This window comes from Lethenteron reissneri, unplaced genomic scaffold (assembly GCF_015708825.2).
Source record: "Lethenteron reissneri isolate LAM-NWPU_2019-01 unplaced genomic scaffold, ASM1570882v1 scaffold_1573, whole genome shotgun sequence".
Classification (NCBI taxonomy): domain Eukaryota; kingdom Metazoa; phylum Chordata; class Hyperoartia; order Petromyzontiformes; family Petromyzontidae; genus Lethenteron; species Lethenteron reissneri.
Genome location: NW_026891304.1, coordinates 324 through 11,291, shown reverse-complemented (window position 1 = coordinate 11,291; position 10,968 = coordinate 324). Strand labels below are relative to the sequence as shown.

At 53.6% G+C, this 10,968-nt stretch overlaps 1 long non-coding RNA gene across 1 annotated transcript; it reads left to right on the top strand.

Annotated features, from left to right (window-relative positions):
* Positions 1-5,292: 5,292 nt before the first annotated feature.
* On the top strand, positions 5,293-8,284 carry LOC133362664 (uncharacterized). Its single transcript, XR_009757523.1, has 3 exons — positions 5,293-5,358; positions 5,793-5,889; positions 7,889-8,284. It is a non-coding gene; the product is annotated as an uncharacterized LOC133362664 (long non-coding RNA).
* The last annotated feature ends 2,684 nt before the right edge of the window (positions 8,285-10,968 follow it).

The following is a 10,968-nucleotide window of genomic DNA, read 5'->3' as shown; positions in this document are numbered from 1 at the left end:
AGTGTGGCGGTGTGCGTTGTGTGTGTGGTCAACGCTGGGTGTGAACTGTTGTCCACGTGCTCCTCCTGCTGATCCTCCCGGGGCAAAGTTCACTTTGGTGTGCAGCTTCCGGGTGAACAATTTTTTTTTTAGAAATATAAAAAACCCCCCCACGCTTTCATCTTCTTGCTCTTTCGGTGAAGTCACGTAGAAGGGGACTTTACCTAAAGAACCAAGAAGATGAATCCCTGCAGTCAAGAAAACTTTACAATCAAAACCCCCCCCCCCCACGCTTTAATTAAATGTCACTGTCCCAGATGCCCTCCTCCCGTGCCCCCATCCCCCATCGCCCCTCCCCCTCCTGCCACCCCCCCCGCCCCTCCCCCCCCCCGTGCCCCCCCCCCTTCCCCCCCTGCCCCTCCCCCCCCGTTCCCCCCCCTTCCCCCCCCGCCCCCCGTGCCCCCCTTCCCCCATCGCCCCTCCCCCTCCTGCCCCCACCCCGCCCCTCGGCGCGGCTGCTCAGAGGACACAACTCCAGACGGAATTTGTTAAATAATAAAAGCGTGTTATAAACAAACCCATCTAGGATAACATCAATCCTCGCCGTAAACCAAGTATCTGTCATCTCAAAACATGAAAAATTCGCAAATGTATTTGTTTGGCTTGTGTTGTTACAAACACATCACAACGGACGTATTAGAAACAGAAAAAAATATAAAATAGATTTTTGGTTCTACGTTTGGAAACTATTCCTCGCTTGTTGTGTTTCATCGTCAAACAAACTCCCCCCATTCTGCCCCCTCCCCCTTCTCCCCCCCCTCCCCCCTTCTCCCCCCCTCCCCTTCCTCACTCCCCCTCCCCCTTCTCACTCCCATAGAGACCCCACAGAGATCCATAGACACCCATAGAGACCCACAGAGATCCATAGACAACCCATAGAGACCCCTACTCAGAGAGACTCACACAGACCCACAGACATCCAGGGACTCGTATAGATCCATAGAGACACACGGAGAACCATCATCATCACGTGAAACATTTCTAGTAGCAGCCAAACAATCTGAACGTGTGCAGATGTCAACTCGACATGTGGAGGGGGAAAACCCGGAGGACCCGGTGACACATATACAGCAGCAGCAGCAGGGTTGGGATGGAACCCACGACCTCCTGTAGACCAGGCGAGGTAGTCAACATCTCATAACTACAGAGAGAGACACAGACTCCACATATACAGCAGCAGCAGCAGCATCGCCAGGGTCCGGGATGGAACCCATGACCTGTAGACCAGGTGAGGTAGTCAACATCTCTTAGCCACAGAGAAAGAGACGCAGACTCCACATATACAGCAGCAGGCATCGTCAGGGTTAATGAATGGAACCCTGACCTCCTGTAGACCAGGCAAGGTAGTCAACATCTCTTAAGCCACAGAGAGACGCAGACTCCACATATACAGCGCAGCAGGCATCGCCAGGGTTGGGATGGAACCCACGACCTCCTGTAGACCAGGCAAGGTAGTCAACATCTCTTAGCCACAGAGAGACGCAGACTCCACATATACAGCAGCAGCAGGCATCGCCAGGGTTGGGATGGAACCCACGACCTCCTGTAGACCAGCGAGGTAGTCAACATCTCATTAGCCACAGAGAGAGAGACGCACACTCCACATATACAGCAGCAGCAGCAGGGGCATCGCCACGGTCCGGGACACACAACGCACACACGGCGGCCACTCAGACCGTATTGGTCACCTACCCCGTGCCCCGTATAAACCTCAACGTTCATCCTGCAAAGTCCCATCATCACAAGGGAAAGAAACACAGATAGACGATTACGATTTGTTTGCCCGCATTGCAACGTCTGTACGCTGTGTGGGCCTGAAACTCGCCTGTTGCAAGAAACACGGGTCGAGCGCACGGGTTGGGACGTCACGGTGGGTGGCACGTGCGTGTGCTGGGACTCCCTGAACCCTGCGGGTTCCGTGGGTGACCTGTGAATACACTTGATGTCTCTTGCACACCTCACCCCGTGTCTGTCTCCCGCGTGTGTGTCTCTCGCGGTGTGGGGAGCGGTGTGGTTGCAGCGGTTAGCGCTACGAACCCGGCGATCAGAGTTTCGATTCCGGCTCACGGCCAACACCGCAAGTGACGATATCTGAACCTGTCCTGGGCCTCCCTAGGTCGACTCAGCCTCAAAGCGAGTAGCTGGTGCGGTGTGTAGCGAAACATCGCCACCAGGGAGACGAAGGCGGCCGGGGCGTGGTGCTGGTCACCCACCGCCACCCTCGTGTGTAGCCACAGTGAAGGGGGGTGAGAGGGGGGGGGGAGGGGGTGAGTGGGGGGGGGTGAGTGGGGGGGGTGAGTGGGGGGGGTTGAGCGAGTGGGGGGGGGGTGAGTGAGTGGGGGGGGGGGGTGAGTGGGGGGGGTGAGTGAGTGGGGGGGGGTGAGTGGGGGGGGGTGAATGGGGGGGGTGAGTGGGGGGGGGGTGAGTGAGTGGGGAGGGGTGAGTGGGGGGGGGGTGAGTGGGGGGGGTGAGTGGGGGGGGGGTGAGTGGGGGGGGGGTGAGTGGGGGGGGGTGAGTGGGGAGGGGTGAGGGGGGGGGGTGAGTTGGGTGGGGGGTGAGTGAGGGGGGGGTGATGAGTGGGGGGGGGGTGAGTGGGGGGGGGTGATGGGGGGGGTGAGTGGGGGGGGGTGAGAGGGGGGTGAGTGAGTGGGGGGGTGAGTGGGGGGGGGGGTGAGTGGGGGGGGGGTGAGTGGGGGGGGTGAGAGGGGGGGTGAGTGAGTGGGGGGGGGTGAGTGAGTGGGGGGGGGTGAGTGGGGGGGTGAGTGGGGGGGGGTGAGTGAGTGGGGGGTGAATGGGGGGGGTGAGGGGGGGGGTGAGTGAGTGGGGGGGGTGAGTGAGTGGGGGGGGTGAGTGGGGGGGGGGGTGAGTGAGTGGGGGGGGGTGAGTGGGGGGGTGAGTGGGGGGGGGGTGAGTGGGGGGGGGGGTGGTGAGTGGGGGGGGGTGAGTGGGGGGGGGTGAGTGGGGGGGGGGGGTGAGAGGGGGGGTGAGTGAGTGGGGGGGGTGAGTGGGGGGGTGAGTGGGGGGGGGTGAGTGGGGGGGGGTGGTGAGTGGGGGGGGGGGGTGGGGGGGTGAGTGAGTGGGGGGGGTGAGTGAGTGGGGGGGGTGAGTGAGTGGGGGGGGCTGAGTGAGTGGGGGGGGGGGGTGAGTGAGTGGGGGGGGGGGGCTGAGTGAGTGGGGGGCTGAGTGAGTGGGGGTGAGTGGGGGGGGGTGAGTGAGGGGGGGGGTGAGTGAGTGGAAGGGGTGAGTGAGGGGGGGGGTGAGTGGGGGGGGGTGAGTGGGGGGGGGGTGAGTGGGGGGGGGTGAGTGAGTGGGGGGGGGGTGGTGGGGGGGGTGAGTGAGTGGGGGGGGGTGAGTGGGGGGGGGTGAGTGGGGGGGGGTGAGTGGGGGGGGGTGGTGAGTGGGGGGGGGAGTGGGGGGGGGGGGTGGTGGGGGGGGGGGTGAGTGGGGGGGGTGAGTGGGGGGGGGTGAGTGGGGGGGGTGAGTGAGTGGGGGGGGTGAGTGGGGGGGGTGAGTGGGGGGGGTGAGTGGGGGGGGGGGGTGAGAGGGGGGGGTGAGTGAGTGGGGGGGTGAGAGGGGGGGTGAGTGGGGGGGGTGAGTGGGGGGGGGGTGAGTGGGGGGGGGAGTGGGGGGGGTGAGTGGGGGGGGGGGTGAGTGAGAGGGGGGTGAGAGGGGGGGTGAGTGAGTGGGGGGGGGGGGTGAGTGGGGGGGGGGGTGAGTGAGGGGGGGGGGTGAGTGAGAGGGGGGTGAGAGGGGGGGGTGAGTGAGTGGGGGGGGGGTGAGAGGGGGGGTGAGTGGTGGGGGGGGGTGGTAAAGGGGGGGTGAGTGGGGGGGGGTGAGTGAGTGGGGGGGGGTGAGTGGGGGGGGGGGTGAGTGGGGGGGGTGAGTGGGGGGGGGGAGTGGGGGGGGTGAGTGGGGGGGGGTTAGTGAGGGGGGGTGTGAGAGGGGGGGGGAGGAGGGGGGGGGTGAGTGAGAGGGGGGTGAGAGGGGGGAGTGAGGGGGGGTGAGAGGGGGGGTGAGAGGGGGGGTGAGGGGGGGGGGGTGGAGTGAGGGGGGGGGGAGTGAGAGGGGGGTGAGAGGGGGGGGTGAGAGGGGGGGTGAGGAGTGGGGGGGGGGTGAGAGGGGGGTGAGGGGGGGGGGGGTGAGTGAGTGGGGGGGGTGAGAGGGGGGGTGAGTGAGTGGGGGGAGGGGGGGGTGAGTGAGGGGGGGTGAGAGAGGGGGGGTGAGAGGGGGGGGTGGGGGTGGGGAGTGGGTGGGTGGATGGTGAGTGGGCGAGTGTGTCTGTGTACCTGTGTCTCTGTGTGTCTATGTGTGTGTCTGTGTGTCTGTGTGTGTGTCTGTGTGTTTGTTTAGCAGCACTTGCCCCACAAAGTGTGTGGAGGCTACACGGGGGAGCTTGCCGGTGTAGTGAAGGATGTTGCGGGCGGGCTGGTCTGGTTGCCCACAGCCTCAAGATTGCACAACTTTGACAACGACTCGTCACGAGGGGTGTGGTGGTGCTGGTGGTGCTGTGGGGTGATGTGGTGGTGGTGGTGCTGGTGGTGGTGCTGGTGCTGGTGGTGCTGTGGTGGTGGTGGTGTGTGGTGGTGCTGGTGTGTGGGCTGGTGGTGGTGGTGCTGGTGGTGCTGGTGGCGGTGGGGTGGTGGTGCTGGTGGTGCTGTGGTGCTGGTGGTGGTGTGGTGGTGCTGGTGGTGGTGGTGGTGTGGTGGTGCTGGTGGTGCTGCTGGTGCTGGTGGTGGTGCTGGTGGTGCTGGTGGTGGTGGTGGTGCTGGTGGTGTGCTGCTGGTGGTGCTGGTGGTGGTGACGTTGGGCCGCTCATTAACATAATTTATTCAGTTGCGGGGTCGCTCATTGTGGGAGGAGCGTGGCTTGTAACCCGAGAGTGACGTCATGTCACCTGCTGCTGCTGCCGCGTGACGTCACGAGGTAACAGGACGTGCTGCTGCTGCTTCGTGCTTACTGAAATCTGAGGTGAGAATTTTCTCATCGTTGTGGTGGTTGTTGTGTGTGGTTGTTGTTGTGTACCAAGGTAGAGCCTCGCTGTTTCTCTCTCTCAGGGATGTCAACTGAGTAGCAGCGAGTGTTGGAATCGATGTCCAGATTGGAACTTTGCCCCGCGGGCCTTGCCTCCTGCCCTCGCCTGATGCGTTCAAGTTTAATTATCTCGCTCAAGATAAATTTGTCTTCACGCGGCTCGCTACTCTGTAACTTTGGTTCGCTGTAGATATTAACGCAGTTTTTTTTCGTGTTTTTATCAGCCCAAGCCCGCTCGAGCTGCTATACCGCTCTCGTTTTCAGAAGCGACCTGCCAACAACAACAAGGTGAGGCTTGTCAACACGTGGCGCTGTTCACTCTGGACGCGGCACCGCGAGTCGGTGTCTGTGGGTCACAGGCGCTCAGCGCCGCGTGCCGCTGTTCACTCTGAACGAGTGGAGGGGGGCACCGCGGGGGGGGGGGGGGGCAGGAGGTAAATCCACGCCGCCGCCACGGGGAGAGGGAGAGACACGGGGAGCGCCTCGGCTGTGTCGGTTGATCCTCCATTCGTTACTTGGTGGAGTGACGCAGCATTAATGTCACTGCTAGAAACCTCCTGGTTCCACCAGCCCACAGGGGATTATTGTGTCCGTCCGTCCGTCCGTCGTGCATCCAGAAATGGGAGGGGTGGGGCTGGGTGGGGAGGGGCTGGTCACCCCGTGGTGCCCTTATAAAACTCAACGTTTCACCTACTCACGCCGGCTTGTGCCCGCCCTCACAGTCGGGCATATTTGCGGAATACACCACGCCGCCGTTGACCCTGCAGGCCATTGACCGAGCAACCCAACGTTCCTACCAGCTCCCTCCGCAGGAATGAGGTAATGGTGTGCTGGGTGAATAATCAAGAGACACACACTCACCCAAATGCAAACAAAGTTAAGAGCCCACAAAGACGCACACTTTGGCACGTAAGTTTGCCTACCACATAGCTTTACATTGGTGTGTGTATGCTCATAAGTTTACTCTCAGGCACGAATATACTGATTTTGTACAATCTACAATGGCCTATTGTGTGAGAACAATATCCCGTCTGACAATGAAACAAAGGCAGACTTTTCACAGACTAAGATGTCGACATTAATGATTTTACTCCAGAGTACTTTTTAAAACATGATTCAAAGTTTAGGTGTGTCTTTCCGCATTGCAATAATGGCACAAGTATTAAATGTGGGTGTTTGAGGTATCTCGGCCAAATACTCCCAACAACTATGTCATACCCCACCCTTGAGGTACACTGCAAGGTCCAGAGACACGATGTCTCATATCCTGTGTTAAAGCCTTAAGGCAGACAACTGTACAGTTTGTCTTTATGTCCTACCAAATTATTTTATGAACGTAATACAAGGGCAGCAACAACACATCTAAAAACTGCTGTTTGGATTTCCTTGACTTAAATACAACTCTCCAACGATGTAAATGGCCATGAGCGGTTAGGAGAGCTTCTTTACCAATGCTGTTTATTGAATGAGTGTTGCAGTAAATCATCCAGTACTTTGTTGCAGTGCCACACCTGGTTCAGAGTTGCACCTGCCACTGTGACTTTGAAGTTCACGTATGAGTACCATTATGCACCTGTGTCTGATTAGTTTACATTTATATTGGCACCGAAGCAAAAACGGATGACAAGGGAATTCTAAAATGTATATTCATTGATGGATTTACCGCCAAATAACACTTCATGTAGTACTGTAATTTAATTACCCACCTTTTTAATCTGCTTCCTGAAAAAAGCTAGCGTTTTAGAATATCTTACATTTGTGCGTAAAGTACGAATAGCTTTTAGAGGACTTTTTTGTACATTTTCCACCATGCACATGAAAACCAGATGATTGGCCTTGCTTCTAATTCCTTCTACGGGAATGCTTTGAAATTGCATCATGGGTGTAGTAATGACTAAACCATACCAACCTCCATCTTTCCCCAATCTCCAGATGTATCAAATTCTCAGCATAGCAGGTCACGGCTCTCGGGTGAAAGCAGTTCCCCCAGTTGGTACAGGTGCAGCCTGAGGAAGGCTGCTGGCAATTGAACACAGTCCTTTTGTTGTACACATTCACACACTGGGTCTGAAGAAATTAATGGCACGAGGAGTGGGATTTAAGCCATGGCTGCATTCTCGGCACATACCGTAATTAAAATGTTTGCCCATATTTACAGACTTGTGTTGGTGAAAAAACCCCAGCAATCTTGGGCCAGATTGCTCTTTAAATCTGGGTCTGCAGCGTGGGACGGCACCACCTTAAGTATTTTTCAAACGAAAAAAAATCGGCAGTGTGGAATGTCCATGTGTTTGCACAATGGGAACGCTTGCCAGAGTGAACCTTTCTCCAGATGAACCTTTCATTTAAATTCACATTGCTGTCAAAAAGTATTTACAGAGAAATGTGCACCATGAAATGTGCGTAGAGCTAAGATAATGGCAAAGGAGGAGTTAAGTTTGATAAAAACAAGAGTTTTAAAATGATCTTTGAATACAATGTTTCTTTAACTCTTGAAAAATATACTTTTAAGCGGTACGAGATGGCACAGATAAGAGTGGGGATAAAAAAGGCACGTGTCTTTATCATCATTTCCATTACATTAATTTCCATACTTGTTTCACTTAGAGGGCATTTAGACAATGTAGAGATGATCCCGATTCATGTAATTGCTTAGCTTGCTGGTATTATGCCACGTGTTTAAATTACTTTGTATTTAGACTATGAAATATATTTTCAACTCCATTTCTTGTTGTGGTACATTCATTTTCGTGAAGTACTTTATTCCGAAAACAATTACAAGAATAATTAAATATGTTTTGTTGTTGTTGCAAATCAGGCACTCTCATCCTGAATAACCGTTCAGCAGGAAGCGGAGAGTGGGAGTGTGCGCGCAGTGAAGGACAGTGGCCTTGAACAAAACCGCCGGCTACTGAAGAATATGTACAGCGTTGCCGACCTGCTGGCTTCCCATGGCTTCAGGTCGGGCAGGAGGCCGACATCCGGCAGCAGCAGCAGCACACAGCCTCCACTCCGGATGGAGCCGCCCCGGTCAGGGCTGGAGCAGGGGTTTCCTGGCCAGGATGTGTGGCACGACGCACCGCCCGCTCCCCGCGCCACACGTCACTCCAGCCTGCCACTACAAGAGCACCCCGCAAGGGCCGAGCCCTCCAGGGAAAGGGCAGAGCTCGTAAGTGAAAAGGCGAACTATGAAGAGGGGCAAATGCAGCCCCAAAGCCCCCTGTGACCATAAGGTGAGGAGCTCGCTGGAGAAAAACGCACCGTCAAAAAAGTTCAGCATTTTTAGACATCATTTCCTTTCTTTGACTGCTGTGTCATTTGCCTGAAATGAAATGTGCTTGTACTCTGTTTGAACAGCTGTAACATAATTTCCTTTGAGAAACGAACAGATTACACAAATGTATATGTATGCATATATGCTTATACAGTACTTACTGTATGCCTATAAAAAAAACACTGGCTTATGCATAGAATGTGACAAGAGTGCATTACGTCGACTATTAATACTTAAATAGAATAGGTTTCACCCTTTCTGGCAATAAACCAGGAGTTAAGATTTCCAAACACCACATAGATACCTTTACGTGATGCTTGAACACCCCTATCTAACACATCAATAGGCTGCAGGATTTATGCTGACCAGTCAAACAATATACACACATTTTAAACTATTAATTCTTACGTGCACAATTCTCTGCAAGTACTCTGATCACAAGAATCATTTTCAAATGTTAATCGATGCAGTTACATGCCTAGATATACACCTGTGGGCAGATTATATGAATGCCCACTGTTGGTGCAATTAAAATACAATATAATTGACCGAAATGAGAATCCCTGGTAAGCTTGCTGTGGTTGCATCCTGGCAGCCGTACCAGGCACATTATTTTATTTTTGTCTCGTTTTAAAGTGCTGCATGCATCATTTATGCCATGGATAGTTACTCAGTGGAACAACTGCAGTTCCCAGTTTTATTTGTTTGTTTGTTTTCCACTGCTGTGCTAACTTTACGCCACAACTCATTCGGCCACGGTTTGGTTTTACACTCTCATCATTTATGTGGGTGAGTAGAAAGTAATCACAATCAACTGGCAACAGGGTGGTACACCGGCTATGTGAAAGATGTACTCCTGAAGACATATGAGCTCAGACATGGTATGTTGAAGTTTGGATTTCACCAAGGCAACATCAACTTCACGGTCTTGGCTTCCGTTTTGGGGATTATTATGCTGATGTTCATGCCCCCCACCCCACATACTGAAAGTTTCTTCCAAACCCATGAAATACCAATAAAATGTTGTCACCCTTGTAACAGACATGGCAAATATAATACAAAGACTGAGCCAAAGGGCATGTCTTGATTTGAAATGGCCCGTCGTTGTTTTCAATGAATGGTCTGCATCCGATTACGAATTGGCAGAGAAACTGCTTAAAAGACAGTGTTGTAAAATTCTTAAGGGGATGCGATGCTGTATACACTGTATAAGGCGTTCACAAAGACACTGTAATCCTTTTGAATATGATTAATTAGTCACCAGCACTTAAAATATTGTTCCAATAGTTAAACTCTTTAAGATGTCCTAAATGTTTCAAAAACATGTATAAAAAATGAATGCAAAACAGCATGCTCTACAAAACACACACTCGCACATGATTGATGTCTACCCCTGACCCAGGATTTAAGCAATGGCTCATTGAAAAGAAAAAGCAGAAAGTTACAAATGCTAAAAGCGTTCTAGTGTTGATGCAATTTGGTCACAATATTTATTTTGTTCTGCAGGAACTTTGAAAACCAGCTTCCATTATTGGAGGGATCCGATGAAAGCGTGAGTTACTGGCGGCGCCGTGGGCAGGATTTCAGCGTGCTGCTGGACTACGCAATCCACCAACCGCCTCATGTTGACGTCCCTCCGCCTGCCTACCTTGCAGGGTTACGAGATCAAGCCCCATCACACAACACAGTGCAGCATGGCCCTTTCAACCAGACTGCAGTGTCTCGCGAGGCAACCCCCCCACCGTACCCTGCAGTGTCTCGTGACTCGACTCTTCCCTCGGAATACTCTGGATTGCACGGCTACCCAGCTAATGCAGACACAATCCCACGCCCCAGCACCTACCCACAGCCTCCACCATACAAGGCTGAACCTCCGACCCTGGAATTATCTCAGAACTCTGCACCACAGACTACACAGCTGCAACAAAGTAAAATAAATCCAGACTACGCGTTATTGACCGATCAAAGTAAAAATATGCACAGGAATAGCAGAGAAAAAGGGAATTCCAAATATGTATCAAGCCATTGCTGTAGTGACTACCAGGACATGTCAGGGATGTATTACTCCTCAAGTCAGTGTGGTCAGGACAGCAAGGACATGTTGGTGAATCCAGGCAAAGGAAGCACTTCCCTCCAGGCAACATCAGATGCACATGCAATATTGTACACAGGAAAACAATACTTTGAAGCAACTCCCCTACCAACAGAGAAGATTGAAAAACCTCAAACATTCAGGCCTCCACCGCCAACATACGAGATGTACCAAATGAGAAGCAAAGATTGCTACAAGGGACCAACAACACAAGTTCAATTGAAAAACGTGTGTTGTCATACGAGTACACATGAAAATGGGCAATACAAGTCATCAGCAGAATTTTCCCCAGACAGATTTATGCCTCCTGAATCACAAATGAAATATCAAAATGTACAGCTGCCCACATACATCAAACCACCAGATTACATTCCTCAATATAAAGAGAATACATCTCGTCAAAATCAACATGCAAGCAATGAAAACAGCATTGACTCTACTGGTGAAAGCAAACAAAAACTTAGAACAGCTCGTGTTGAATACATTCCATTCACAGACCCATGGGTGCGAATTGTCCCCAAGGCACACTGGG